General features: G+C 34.6%; 1 pseudogene; it reads left to right on the top strand.

Moving 5' to 3' along the window:
* LOC149250414 (uncharacterized) overlaps positions 1–16,645 on the top strand; it is a 54,150-nt pseudogene that overhangs the window by 10,492 nt on the left and 27,013 nt on the right.

The raw sequence follows: 16,645 nt of genomic DNA, 5'->3' as shown, positions 1-16,645 counted from the left end.
GCTGACTCTAAAGAGAAATCTACAGCTTTAGAAAATATACCAGTGATACAAAGTTTTCCGGATGTTTTTCATGAAGAAATCCCAAGTCCACCCCCAAAACGGGACATAGATTTTACCATTGAGTTAATTCCGGGGGCTGCCCCAGTTTCCTGAGTCCCTTACCGTATGAGTATCCCAAAGCTAACATAGCTGAAAATTCAACTACAGGGGCTGTTAGATAAAAATTATATACGGCCCAGTGTATCCCCTTGGGGAGCTCCAATACTTTTTGTTAAGAGAAAAGATGGAACATTATGAATGTGCATGGATTATCGTCAGTTAAATAAACTGACTATCAAGAATAAATACCCCCTACCTTGTATAGATGAGTTATTCAATCAAGTAAAGGGTGCAACTGTATTCTCTAAAATTGACCTCAGCTCAGGCTATCATCAGATCCGAATAAAGGAGGAAGATATAGCAAAAACAACATTCAGAACTCTATATGGACATTATGAGTTTGTGGTGCTACCCTTTGGGCTAACTAATGCCCCTGCAACTTTCATGTGTCTCATGAATAGCATATTTCATCAATACTTAGACAAATTTGGGCTAATATTCATTGATGACATACTGATCTACTCCAAAAGCATGGAAGAACATAAGGAGCATCTCTTAATTTTTCTTCAAATCCTAAGAGAACACCAGTTGTATGCCAAGTACAGCAAGTGTGACTTCTTTAAGGAACAAATCCAGTACTTAGGACATATTATCACAAGGATGGGATCGTAGTTGATCTGGAGAAAATAAGAACTATCATGGAGTGGCCGGTACCGAAAAATGTGGCAGACGTAAGATCATTCATGGGCCTAGTTGGATAATATAGGTGATTTGTGGAAGGTTTTTCTAGGGTGGCATACCCTATTACCTCTCTACAAAAGAACTGAAAGGCCTTTAGATGGACCCCTGACTACCAAAGGAGCTTTGATTAGCTTAAACATCTAATCACCACCGCCCCTATTTTGAGTATTGTTGATCCTAACAAAGAATATGTAGTTTGTACGAATGGTAGCAAAGAAGGTGTAGGTGGCGTATTAATGTTAGAAGGTAGGGTTGTAGCCTATGAGTCAAGGAAGCTTAAAGAATACGAACATAAATATTCTACTTATGGTTTGGAATTAACAACAGTAATTCATGCCTTGAAAATGTGGCGACACTACTTATTAGGAAAGAAATTTATGTTATTAAAAGATCATCATAGTCTGAAAAACTACTTCAAACAACCCACTCTAAATGCTAGGCAAGCCCATTGGACTGACTTACTAAGTGAATTTGACTTTGAAATCAGACATTTGAAGGGAAAAGAAAACAAGGTTGCAGATTCTTTAAGTTGAAAGGTGAATTGCTTATATGAAATTTCTTTTAGTGAATCTCGAACTACCTTCTATGAGTAGATTCGTGAAACAACCATCGAAGATTTAGTTTATAAACATTTATGGCAGCAAGCAAAAATTGAAAACAGTAATGAACAAAAATTTGGATATGATCTCAATCCAAATGTACTACTGATCTATAGGAAGAGATTATATGTACCTAACCAAAAATTGCTTAAAAAATCAATCTTAGATGAATATCATAAAAGTCCTTATGCAGGGCACCCAGTATACCAGAAAATGATTTCTGCCCTTAGGAAAGAATTTTGTTGACCTGGTATGAAGAAAGAAGTAGCCGAGTATTTAGGACATTGTCTGGAATGCTAGCAGGTCAAGGCAGAACACCAACACCTAGCAGGGTTTCTCCACCCACTACCGATCCTTGATTGGAAGTGGGAAACCATATCTATTTATTTCATCACTGGACTGCCTAAATCAAAAAGGCTAAACGACTCTATCATGGTAGTGGTAGATAAATTGAGCAAATCCACTCATTTCATACCAATTCAATCAAATTACAAAGCAGTGAAAATTGCAAACATTTTTATGCAAAATATTTTTAAGTTACATGGTATACCCAAAATGATAATCTTCAACCGGGATGTGAAATTTACATCAGCCTTTTGGAAGGACCTTTTTGAGGGATTGGGCACATGGCTACACTTCAGTATTGCATACCATCCTCAAATGGATGGACAGACAGAAAGAGTAAATCAAGTAGTCGAAGACATGTTGCAAACCTAAGTAATGCAACAACCTTCTAAGTGGGAGGATTACCTGCACTTCGTGGAGTTTGATTACAAAAATGGGTATCATACATCTTTACAGAGGAGTCCCTTTGAAGTGTTATTCGGACGAAAGTGCAGGACACCTTTGAGTTGGAGTGGCCCACAAGACAAACTAATGTTAGGACCAGATATGCTAGAGGAGATGGAAAAGATGGTAAAAAAGGTACGAAGCAATTTAAAGGCCGCTCAGGACTGGAAAAAGAATTTTGCCGATTGGAAGAGGAGCTTCTGAGAATTTCAAGTAGGAGAACACGTTTACATTCGGGCACGACCCAAGAAAAGCACCTTGCATTGGACTGGATGTGCTAAATTAGCACCTTGGTTTTGCAGGCCTTTCCAGATTCTAGCTCGAATTGGGCCAGTGGCTTGCTAGCTTGCTTTACGCAGCCATATCCATGTACAAAATTTATTTCATGTTTCCTTACTTAAGAAATACATTTATGATGCTAATCACATAATCAATTGGAAGAATATAAAGGTAAAGAATAATATAGACATTTTACTTATTTTCGAATGTTTCTCTTTTTTTTCTTTAGGGGGGGCTGATTGAAAAACTAAAGTATTTTATTGCTTTTTATAGGTTGAACCAAAAGGATAATTCTTGGTTGAGCCTCTGGGTATACTCGATCAGAGAGAAGTAACGTTCTGGAAACAAGTTATCACCTAGGTTAAAGTGCAGTGACAACACTATGGGCTAGAAGAGGCCACCTGGGAAGATGAGTAGGTTATGAAGGAAACCCTTCCAGAATTATTCTCAGGAGGAAAACATTAGGATGATGTTACATCTTGGGGGGGAAGATGTGATATCCCCAAATTATGTAAATATTTTAATTACTGCAAACCAAACAATTTGATATTATTTTAAATATGGATTTATTTTTGAAAACTCTTATGCATGAGTAAATTATAGTTACTTGTAAATATTGCTTTACTTACTAAGTGGTTAGGAAAGCAGTTATTGGCCTAACTAATTCTTGAGTATTTACTCAAAGAAGGATCAAGAGGATTGGGGTATCCGAGATCAGAAAAGAAAGAAAAATAAGAAAAGTTTTTGTTAAAACATCAGACAAAGTTCTAATGCTATGCCTGGTTTGGACCAGATAGCCATCAAAGATATTTAAGATCTCATCCAAGAGATAGTAAGAAAAGTTCCTGGGTACAGGAACAGCTCGGGGGGAGACTACCGCGAGAGTAGTCTCAAGGTTGGGAGGCATATTATTGAGCAGCAAGTCTGAGCTGCAGGACAAATCTGGAAAAGCGGTGTGAACCAAATAAATAAAATTATCCTACAGATAAATCTAGAAGAATAAGTTATGTATTTTCTGAAAGTATTTCTGTGTTTATGGCTATTAATATGAAGAAAGCACAAAAACTACGTAGAAGTTAAATATACAGGAAACTTGTAATAGACTATAGAACATGTCAAATAGCCTGAGAACAAGCAGACTAACATACAAAGACGTGTATTGAATGACAGACAAGTAGAATGTTAAATTACAAATCCGGAATAGGTACAAAATAAAAGGAAGAACTTCATAAAAGATTATTAAAAATCAAATAACAGAACTGTATACTAGCGTTAAGCAAGAAAAGAAAAAGCATTAACAATCTTTAGTTATCCTGCTAGCATTAATGATAATTTTTCCATGATAATGAAAGTCATGCTAGAACCAAGAACTTATCATATCAAGTTTATGTTGATTCCGAATCATTCTGACTATAATTAATAATATAACAATTTCAGGATAAAATAGGGGCAAAAAACCCTGACAGTAAGAGAAACTTTATGTATCAGTAATGTACCAAACCACAAATGAAACTCTAGAATAATTTTAGATAACAACAGAACGAAGCATTATAATCTCATAAATTAACCCCATATAACTCAATATGGGTAATACAATAGGACCCGAGAGATATTGTTCAATCCTCTAAGCATCCGAGCATTCCCAGTTCAGACAAGTATCAAACTCCAAAGGCATGACAAACATTTGTCTAAAAAGTCTTGTATACATTAAAAATCCAGACTCAATCCATAGTCTGGCTATAGAGTTTGGCTGCAAAGGTCGGGCCGGTTTCGAATAGAAAATAGCCAACCTCAGCCTCGCCTCATATGCCCAAAAATCAAATACATACACCGTCTCGGATGAATAAACCTCCATGCAATTAAAAGAGACAAAACCAGACATATATGCTTAAGACTATTACAATTCCCGATGAAATTCATCCGCAGTAAAACTTTGAACTAGATCAAATACCTGAAAAAGGGACTGAGCTTCTAGCTTGAAGTCCAGTGAGATTGGTGAGAGCCCCAACCACCTTTCACCTGGGAGTCTGCTCCACCTGCAAACCATACCTCCCAACCAGGTGGGAAACATAGGTTAAACTCCATATACATAAAACCATAAGCATACAAATAACTGAAGTTGCAATGCAGTTTGAAACCTGTACCTTTGATAGGCTCGCGACACTATTGTTTCACTGAACCAGGAGTCACTTGAAAACTGACAAGGTAATAGCATAGAACATCATAGCAGGGAAGGAGATCCTTGGCATTCAGTAGTTCTAACACTTGTTCAAGGAACAACAACAAAGACACACCGAAACCATCTTGTGGAGCAAGGCGAATACTACCATCGGAGGGGAGAAACAATGACCTAGAACTGTCGAGCAATCAGAAGCATAAGGACCCGAGTATGTTACCAATCGTCGGATCGACATCAAGGTCTTATGACCGTAGATAGGGTCTGGAATCCCAAAACTGCAGAGGCGCTCCATAGCATTGAAGAATCCAACAGACTGGACCATTTCTCTAGGCCGCCACAATATCCAGATTAACTTCAACAATTAATGAAATTAGGTGGCAGGCAAATGCAGTATCAAGTGTTAAGTTAAAGCTTAAGAAAATATCATGTAAACCCTCAACCTTAGTTGATAGGATGGGTTGATCCCAGGTGTATTTAAAACAAATGTAAATCCGCAGTACTGACAAATCCCGAGAATGTATGTGGACCATCGAAATAATCTCAGAAGCCTTTGATAAAAGGGAACGACTTTAAAGTGAGGTTATAACCATGTTGTAAATATTAACAACAGTATTAATGTTATAACAATGAGATAAAAATTTCAATGATACATGAATGTTTATTACTAGAACTAAGTAGATAGTTGTGTTAAATATGAGGATTCATGACATTAGCTCTTGTATTTAACCTCAAAATAAATAAAACTTAAATATCATGTTATGACTAAGCTCTTGTAGATGACCTCAAAATAAATAAAATTGAATAAAACGTATTTTTTGTTTATTAGAAATTTTTTTAAATTGAATTTAAAACGTATTTCAATCCTATTTGCGTTTTTTAATTCAACCATTATATATTTTAGTTCATTTTAAGTATCAAACTGACTTGCCTCTAACTTAAGATTTGCACTTATTTTCTTAGCCTATGAAACTAGAAATCAAAATTGTTATATTTTTTAATAAATGTTATAGTATATAGAAAATTTTTGAAACTAGTGAAACAATTTTAACAAATCCATAAAATTCAAAAAATAATGAACATCCATAAGCAATATTAATACAAATCCATAACTCTAAATAATGAATGTATCAATAAACTATCCATACGAAAATATATACAAAATACAAATATCACATGAACATCCATAAATTGAAATAATAAGCTTCCATAAACTAAAATAATGTCCATGTACATCCATAAATTGTCCATGTATGAAAATATTCAAGTTCGGTATCACATGTGGATGTGCCCTATGAAATGGGCATGAAAATCTACAAACTATCACTCTAAGTACCACCAGAAATCCTATGTGAGTTTTGTTGTGTAAAGTAAGTGTCCATAATCTAGTGCTACAATATAACACATTCAATTTCAAACTAATTAGATAATTATTTGTACAAAATAAAAATATAGAAATAAACGATTTTGAACCACATTTTTAATTACATATATGAATATATTGACCTCATTCGAGTCCAAATGCAAGTCAAATAGGATGGTAGTCAGATGAATTTGGGTTTGGTGCTCCCCTTCTTGTGGCTTAAAGATTGGGGCCTGAATCGATGGACCCACATCACCAATGCCTCTATACCCAACATCCCACTTATGTGTCCACATAACTGCAATGTTGACAACACTGCATATGGGCCTATGCACACAATGGTAAGGACAAATTGTAATTAGTTTAAGAATTAATTAGCATGCATATAACTTTAATATATATATATATATATATATATATATATATATATATATATATATATATATATATATATATATATATATATATGAAATCTTAGGAATAAAAATGTTTTCCTCAACTACTGGTCCATGTGGTTGTACATAGTGACTCTCCTCCACCTGAGTGTTATGAGGTGGCGGTGGAGGTGGAAATGGAGGAGAATACATGGAAAGATGCACTCGTGGATGATGGCCTAGTTGATCAACTGCCCACTCAAATGACCTCATAAGCTCATCCATGTAGCTGGAGCATTGTGTCTACATGTTATCATGAAATTATTAATATAAATGCAATCTAATATGAACTAAATTAATATAAATAATCATGCATAATTTAATGATAAGAGTCAAACGTTTCATACATATATGTACATGGTCTATGTCATGTGGGTCATGCACCCTCCAAGTGTCACGGATGGCATCATGACACATACATGCATATGAAAAAAGTTGGTCAATGGGTAAACTCACGAGAACTAGATCATCATATAAAGGAACTGGCAACTCATGGGGAAATGGTGGTGGTTAGCTAATCTCTACATGTAATACAACACATGCACTGACCAATGTCGTCCGCATATTATCTACAATGGGATCCCTCATCTAAACACCAAGCTACACCGACTCCTCTAGGTTGTTGGCAATACCACGCTCCAATACGGTAGTGGAAACAATCTTGGAGGTGGTATTACATGCCCATGGTCGCTACGAGCCCCCTTGCAATCATATGTACATCCCAAGTTGGCTCGATAATAATGAGATCTAGTATCAGTGTAATTCAGCCTCACATGTAACATGAACTTTGCATATATATTCTTGGAAAAATAAAGGGCGACCAAGTCGTCGTGGGGGAACTAACCCCAAGCTCCAAGAATTGATCATACACAAAAGTAGTTGCATCAAAATTCTTAAAATAATTGAGTGGAATCACACCTTTATGTCTAGTAGGGAAATCCAGAGAGATGTCGAATAACTTTCCATGAACATTAATTTTCTTGGTGGCCTCTTTCACCGCCTCCCAAGTATGTGGGCCTCTAACCTCATGCTTCCTAATCCTTTGTATGTAATGTAGGAGGAATCTTTGTGGATATCACCTCCAATATATCTCGATCAACCTATTGATGCTTTCCAGTATCAGAGACAAACTACACCTAGTAGGTGAATTGGTAGGGATGTTACACAACTCTCGTGTGATCCATCTATGTTGGGTTGTAACATCCTCCAATGTGATACTAGTTGTAGCATTGTCCCATAGAGGGATCCACGCTGCACTATGATCCTCAACTTCGTCGTGTTGATGGTATGCAAATCATAAACATTATTTAACATATATATTTAACAAACTAGAAGCATAATAACATATACATTAAATTCAAACACATCAGTTGAAGACAATTTAAAAATTAAAGACAATTTCAAGACATAAACACATAAAGTTTAAAGAAGGCTTAAAAATGCAGGAGGTGTACCTAAAACAGGTGAAGAAGGTCCACTATCGATAGCATGATCATAAACAAAGATAGAAACAATACTTATGACACTCTATCTAGCATCAGAAGTAGGATCTATGATTGAAACACACAGTCTAGGTGGGCTACATGATTTATCACGAGCCCGGCCATGTATAGTAGACCCCCCCCCCCCCCCCCACACTCTAACATCCTTGTGGTTGGGGGGCATATAAGAGATGCCTCTACATATTACATATAATATATATAAACTAATCCAAGAAAAAAATGTTGACTTAGAAATAATGTTGACAAGAAAACCATTTCTAAACTCAAGTAGAATAATCTAGCCTGAAGTCCTAAATTTTAGAGTCCATTTTTTGATAATTTATCAATCAAAGTATTGAGTTCCATGTAAACATAATTGAATGAAGTGATCAAATCTACCTTCACTTTTTATTATTTCTAAGTAATGTGTTTTGTTCATAGGACACACACACATATATAATTGAAATAAACCTATTTGCAAAACTAATAAAATTTTATGCCAACCAAATACTCCAATAGACTTTAAGTTTTTATAATGTTTGACTTTGACACATGATTTGTGTTAGGTGCAAGCGCACAAAGACAACGTTTCTTGTACCACACACTACATAATGAAACAATACGGTACAAATTAGAAAATAGTCAAAATGTTTTTATTCACTTTAAATGCACTTTTCATGATGGATATAATGTATCTATCAATGTTGCATTGTTGAAACTAGAACTTATATATATAGTTATATAACTAGCAATTGCACCGAGAGGTGAAAAGGAACGCCGATAGGAGGAGTGAGGAATGTGGAAGACAATAGTTCGCACATTATTGTTTGTAGTATTTCGAGCTTGCATGAAGCTATCTAGGTTGAATGCTCGCGATCATCGCATCACATGCTTAATATTTAGCTGCCAGGCTACAAAGGAGAGGAAGGAAAAGATTTTGTAGTCAAGAGTCTAAAGAATCTTGACTCGACAGTGACCAACACCTTATTTAATGATCTAAACTACCCCACATCCAACTCCATCTTAATTGTACTTATCGCACTTACATCTAACAACCCAAATTTATGGGTACCATGCACATGAATATGAAATCATGTTGTGGTTGACATGGTTATCGTAAAGTAAGAAATATGATTCATTTTGTTGGTGGTTCTCATTAAATGACTCAACCAATTCATAAATAGGTCTATTATCTACACATCATGTTGAATAACCATTTAAGCTCCCCTTTGAGGCAGACACTTAATAGATTTTTTTATGGTATTATTTAGTTTCCAAAGGAAATATCATTAACACAGAAAATTGATCCACTCCTTGCTTATCAATATAATTTAATTTAATATAAATTTGTCCAAAGGTAAGAGTCTCGACTCCTACTCATGGCATGGTTCCTATGACACATAAGGTCAACAATAATTCATAGGTTATCATTGTCAAAAAGAATTTGTCATTAAAAGCCTCTTGACCACCACAGTTTACCAAAGTATGAATCTAGTCTAGTTGATATATTTATCAACCCATTATCAAGCACAATCTATCAAAGGATATGAAGACAAGAAAATGAGGAGGGGCGATCATCATTTGCACATAGTTGGACAAACACAACATTTCATACAACCATCTACAAGGAAAAGTAAAATATATCCTCGTCATGTTTACATTTCCAATGTCCAACATAGTTACTCGTGTGTTTCACAAAACCACCTACGACACAACGTAAAACTCACCTCTCCATGCCTATATGTCTAGTGTCAAACAAAGTTACAACATGGACGTGATCTTAAACAATATAAACAAGTTAGAAGCATGGAATATGGAGCAAGATGAGATCCTCCAAAGTCATGGAAAATCTCTAGCTTGGAAACTGTACATATCAATCAAATAGATTATGGATAATTAATTCCACTACTAATTCCACCTAGCATAAATTGTACTATGCAAAGTACTACTCTAATTCATTGTCACACCAACATTTACAAAGCAATGGAAATTTATTTCATTTTCACCATAAAAAACAATTCAAATACTCCTAATATTGGTTTTTATTTTTATTTTATTTTCATTGGTTTCCAAGGAGAATCCCACCATTCGGGTGAAATTATGGCCTCAGTACACAACGCAAAAATAATTTTATCAAATGGTCATTCACATTGTGTTTCGAGACAATATATGGATATTCCTTGCCAATTTAAAATATGATACGTCTGTCATCATTCTAAATCTTTAGACTATCAATCAAGGATATTATGTATCTTCCAATTAATGGTACCAATTTGATTTACTTTATTTATTTTAAATGGAAGGATATATTTTCATTCAATATTTTTCATGATAAAATATTATACAAATAATTTTATTTTTTATTAACAAAAATGTAGTCATATAAGGGTTCCAATTATTGACCTTATTAAGGTCAATTAGAATTATTTTATTTATTTATTTATTTATTTTATGCTGAAATATATATTTTAATTCAATTAATTAAGTTTAAAGGATTTTCTTTTATTCTAATTTGAAGATATTTTCATCATTTTTTTTATGATAAACACTTTTATGTTTCATTTTACTTTAATTGGCACTAGTGTAATTAAATTTCAATGGTTTGAGGGTATATTTTCATTTAACTTTTTATGATGAAAAATTGTACAAACAATCTTATTTTAATTGTTAAAAGTAAAGCAAATATTCTTTATAAAAAATATATATTTTAAATAAAATATTTACTCTTCAATTTAACAATATTTACAAGTTTACAAACCATACATAAATTGTAATTTTAATACAAAATAATAATATTCATAGGTGCTAATGTTAAATGTAATATTCTTATAGATTTTATGCATATTATGAATAAGAAATAAAAATGATAAACACTAAAGGTATTTCCTTTTTTTTAAGAGTATTATAATGTTTTAAATGACAATGTAAAGTTTTAGACACAATGTTATCATCAAATATTTTATTGGACACCTCTATAAAAGAGGAATTGTTTAATGCCTCCGTATAATAAATGCACATTACAAATTATATTTATATTTCCAATATATCACAATTATGCTTGACTATAGGAGTCATGTTGTTGATCTCATTAGAGGAGAAGAAATAGTCCTAATCCTTGAGACTTTTGTTGGAAAAAGCTAATTTTATCAAAACACTATAAAGGGCATGAAAATATTACTCGCTTTATAGGCCTCTAGGAACACAAATATAACATGCATGCGTACCCTCCTTATTATATAGGCTAAATCATGATCATCACTTTCATTTATGGTATTGTTTCCTCGCACCAAAAAAAAATTGTTAACCAATATTAGGGCCCCATATAGATCCAAAACTCAATTAACCTACCTAGTGTGCTTGTGGGAAGTGGCATTAAGCTAAAGAGTATAGGGAAAGTCCCCTCGAATCAGCCTCAAGCTTCCTCAGTAATAAGTAGCAGGTCTACTGATTCCCGTGATAAGAAAATGTTGGTAATCCCATTAAGCTAGGATGAACCATTATCATCCCACACAAGAAAGAATTTATTGACCAATACTAGGCCCATGCCAAGGTTCCAAACTTGGTTTACTTACCTTCCATGCTTGTGGGAGGTTGCATTAGGCTCAAGAGTATAGGGGAAATCCCTTTGACTTAGCATAAGGCCTCCTCAACGAAAAGTGGTAGGTTTATCCTAATATATATAAAAAAAGTAGTAACTAATTCCTACACAATTAGTTATAGTCGATGAGGATGATTATCATTGGATGAGGATGCCCTAGTCAATTCTTAGGTTGACCACCCTTATGATGGTGATTATCACTAAATGTACATGGTAGTCAATTTTTCACTTTTCACAATTGATGAAGGATAGAATCATTGGATATGATTCCTTATACTCAATTCCTATGTCAACTATCATTACTGTGTGGGGTCATCATTTAGTGAGGTTGGTAGTCAATTCTTGGGTTTTGTAATTTTAATGAGGATGACAACTCAATGAGGGTAGTAGTCAATTACTACAATAACTGTCATTAATGAGAGGGACTATTACAAGATGAGATTTTTATTCAATTCCCAAGCTAACTAACTTTCATGAGGCGATGAGGGTAGTAGTCGATTCCTACAATAACTATCATTAATGAGAGTGACTTTTACAAGATGAGATTCTTATTCAATTCCCAAGCTAATTAACTTTCACGAGGGTGATTTTCTTTTGAATGAGTATATTAGTCAAAATCTTGCATTAATTTTAAATTTGTTTTTTTCTTTGAATAAACACACAAAGAACTATATTTCCATAAATAAAATATACATGCCTACTTTTGGTAATCTAAGAATATGATATACAATTGTTAAAATTAAACCTAAATAGATAATTACAACTGACCTACATCACTACTTCTCTAGAGATGGATATCTTTCTTATTTTTTTGTTTTTCCCTTAAGTTGTTCTAACTATAAAACAGCCAATTACTATTTTATTGATTGTGACATGTCTATTGTTATTAAATGCTTCACTACATATCATGTTTCATATTTCACTAAGTATTATTAATAGGATGATCGTTAACATATATATATATATTGTGACATGTCTATTGTTATTAAATGCTTCACTACATATCATGTTTCATATTTCACTAAGTATTATTAATAGGATGATCGTTAACATATATATATATATATATATATATATATATATATATATATATATATATATATATATATATTAAAATCTTAAATACAATTTTTAAATTCATTAGTATAATAAAAATGACTTTTAAAAAAATAATACTTTTCTAAATTAATTAAACAATTTTTTTTTAATTAAAAATTTTCTATACTAATTATTAAAATAACAATAATTTAAAAAATTATAATAAGCTAATCCACTAATTAATATATATATATATATATATATTAAATAAAACGATTCATTACATGAAAGGAGGCATTGGGTACCTTTTATAACACTGAAAATGCATCCCCTTTAATTGTAAAACCTTTTTCACATGTTTTTTTCATGGTAACACTCCTTTTTCCTGGGTTAGTTTGGAAGACATTTTTTGTCAAACTCATCTAACTTATTCTCAAAAGGCACTCATATCGACAGATTTAACCTTCAATCACCAATGTATTAAAGGATATATACACTTAAATAAATGGTGGTTTTATCTTCGTTGGGTTTGGCTACAAGGGACGACTGCTTCTGTCATGAGAGAAGGAGACGAAGACTCCAAAGACATTGAAGGACGATGACAAATTGGAGCCTTATATTATAGGGAAGAATAAGAAATCATTAAGAAAATCTAAGGATGATATTTCCATTGCACTGGAGGACCTGGGATGGTCTGATGTAGATTTCCAAGATACAGACAGAAAGAAAAGCATGATGAATTTGGAGGGTGAACTGTCAACTCTTCTTGGTGAATCTCAGAAAATAGAAAACACAGGGAATGAATTTGTTGTTGGTGTTGAGCAGATGCAAGTGCTTGCACATAAACGAGGGCCCTTGCATTAAAGCGTGAAGGCAAGATTGTTGAAACAAAAGAGGAATTGAAAAAAGGTAAACAATTGGAAGAGCAAGAGATGATTGATCAAGGGGATGAACCAGATGATGAGCTTGTTGCAATGATACGTCGCTTGGATAATGAGTCAAAAGTAGAAGCCCATTCATTGGGAGGCATAGGCATGAAGCTTGCAGATGATTATGTTTTTGATCTAAGCCAATTGGCAACCATGTGAGATGAATACAATGATAATATGGGTGTTGATGTGACATATGATGGTATTAATGATCCAGAATTAGCTGCAACCTTGAGATGTATTGGGCAGACAAATGAAACTTTTGAAGAACCATTTTCTATGGATGGTGCTGGTGTAAATATTGATATGGTTCAAGATCTTAAATTCAACCTCCTACAAGTGCAACTTCCCGTACTTACCATGATAGACCGACTATACAGTAAGATGTGTTATCCCTTAAGAGAAAAGATATTTCACTAAAGCATGCAGGTAATGTTATTGAGGCAATGGAACAACTACAAAAGGCCAATTTGCTGGAGAAGAAGCTTCAAGATAAACAATCACAACATCAGGAGCATGGTGTTGAGGCTTATAATCCAGTTGAGACTAGAAGACCAAGGTCTGGAAACATGGAAAAAAACCTACAATTACTAAGACAAGATGTAAAATTTGTGAAGTTGGATGATAAATATGATGAATTGATTGAAGTGATAGATGGCATACGGGAGACGTTGAACTTGTAAGGGAGCTCAAATATCTTGGTTGGCAGGAAAATGATTAATTGAAAGTTCTTATAGACAATTATGAAGGTGAAAACTTTCATCATCCAGAGTCTGCTAAGAATGTTTCAATGAAAACTCCATTAACTTCAAAAACCAAATCAGAGTTGTAGAAGGAGTTGTTGGGCCTTAAAAGAAAGGCTCTTTCTCTCATACGAGAAGGGAAAATTGATGAAGCAGATGCAAATTTAAGCAAACGAAAACTATTAGAGCAGCAGTTGAAAGAGATAGAAAAGTAAAAGAAAACTCGAAATGTTTATTCAAATGTTTTGCAAGAGGTTTCTAAAGAAAATGATAAAGGCAGAGGTAGTGACTTAGGGGGATTACCAGTTAAGGTGGAGGAAGATCCTGAAAGATTAGTGGCATGAGGTATGTAGAAGCTTCGAGACATACAATTGGAACATTGGGTCCATGGTGTTGAGGAGGCATTTAATCCAGTAGACAATAAAAAACTAAAGCTTGGCTACATGGACAAAAAGTTACAATTACCAAGAAAAGATGTAAGATTTCCGAGGTTAGATGACAAAAATGATGAATTGATTGAAGTAACCGAAGAACATATGGGAGACCCTGGACTTGCCAAGGTACTAAAAGATTTCGGTTAGCAAGAAGATGATCAACCGAGGGTGCTTACAAAAAAATTTGAAGGTGAAAATTATCATCCTACATAGAATGCCAAGAATGTTTAAGTGGAAACTCCATTATCTTCCAAAATCAAAACCAAAGAAGAGATGTAGAAGGAGTTTCCAGGGCTTAAAAGAAAGGCTCTTGCTCTCAAACGAGAAGGGTGAATTCATGATGAAAATGCAGAGATTAGTAAGGGGAACCTATTAGAATAACAGTTAGAAGAGATAGAAACATCACAGAATAATCAAATAATGTACTCAAATACTATGCAAGACGTTTCTAAACCAAACCATAAAGGAAAAAGTAGTGATTTAGGGGCATTATCAATTAAAATGGAAGAAGATACTGAAAAAGTGGGAGAACAAGATGTGAAGAATCCTTCCATGCTCTCGGCATTGAGGAGCATGGGTTGTATTGATGACATGATCTGAATGGGAAAATTATTTTTGATGTGCTAAATTCCTCTTCAAAATATGTAAAAGTGATTAAGGATTCACGGGGTTAATTACAAGTTTTATCATGGGTTTTTGAGTGTTTTTATGTAAATTTCATGTACAAATTAACATAAGAAAATGACTGAACAACAACATAGAATAGACAAGAACATCACCAAAATAGTATCAGAACAACACATGATGAAGGAGTTCATTCCGCGTGGGATACATCTCCTTGGTCCAGCTTCCAATGGCTTGGCCCTCTCTATTATTCTCAAAAGTGTGAATAGATCAGCTGATAATGCTCAAACAACTAGAAACCTGCTCCAATGGCTCCAGAATGCCCAAAAATGCCTGTTTAGCCTATTCCTACTCTTGAATTGGTAAAAAACTGAAGAAGTTATGTTTCCCCAAGTCTTCCTGCTAATCGCACCTCAATTTCCCTAAAATTTGGCACCATCCTACAAATTTTCCCCAATTTCTGATAACTAGGCATCAATTTTGCCAAATTCTTGGTGAATTTGTTGGAGCGATTAAATGCCCAATGAGACCTTATTTCTAAAAATCCAGGCCATATGGGGGGACACATGCCCAGGGCTAAGGCCAATGGCCCGCCCCCACCGGTTGGGCCCCCACTCCACTTCACATGCGGTTCTGTTGGGTTGCACATGCCCACGGGCTGGCCACTTTTCTGAATGGCGCATAACTTGGAGTTTAAATATAATCAGCATGACTATATATAATAAGAAACATAATGGCGCGTCGATAGTTGGAAATGCTTATTGGATGAAGGTCTGGTGTTCAACCCCCACCCGGTCCATTCGACCCTTAACAAGTTTTTGGTGGCCCCATGATGCCACATGGCGGCCTCTGATTGGGACACTTGTTAGCCTGTGGTTGGCCACCAACCCACCAATGAAAATCGCCCAAATCAGCACCAATGATATTAGCACAAGTGACGAGACATCATTAGCCCGACGGAGCCCAGTTAGCCTTCCACGTGAGCAATACAGACTGTTGACTGGGCTGTCAAAATTTTTGCCAAGTTTCCCTGTTTTGAAAAATAAATAGAACATGTTTCTGGATACATACAAAGTCTGTTTTGCACGTAACAAGTTGCACTAGATTCAAGATGACGAGCACTATGTGCTCGTTCAAGTTCCACGCTAATCTGACAACTTTTAATTTTGAGCAAATTTTTGAGCACCTAATCACTCCTCCCCACTGGAATCTTTTGGACCCCAAAAGGTCATCTTCAATTGTTCAGTAGATGAGGGTATAGTTCCCTCACCTTTCCAATCTCAATCCAATTGGACTTACTTGGATTTTTTCCTTTGAT

This window comes from Pinus tabuliformis, chromosome 7 (assembly GCF_031772625.1).
Source record: "Pinus tabuliformis cultivar Carrire ecotype Pingquan chromosome 7, CPIR1, whole genome shotgun sequence".
NCBI classification, from domain to species: Eukaryota; Viridiplantae; Streptophyta; class Pinopsida; order Pinales; family Pinaceae; genus Pinus; species Pinus tabuliformis.
This window is presented reverse-complemented; position numbering and strand designations above follow the sequence as displayed.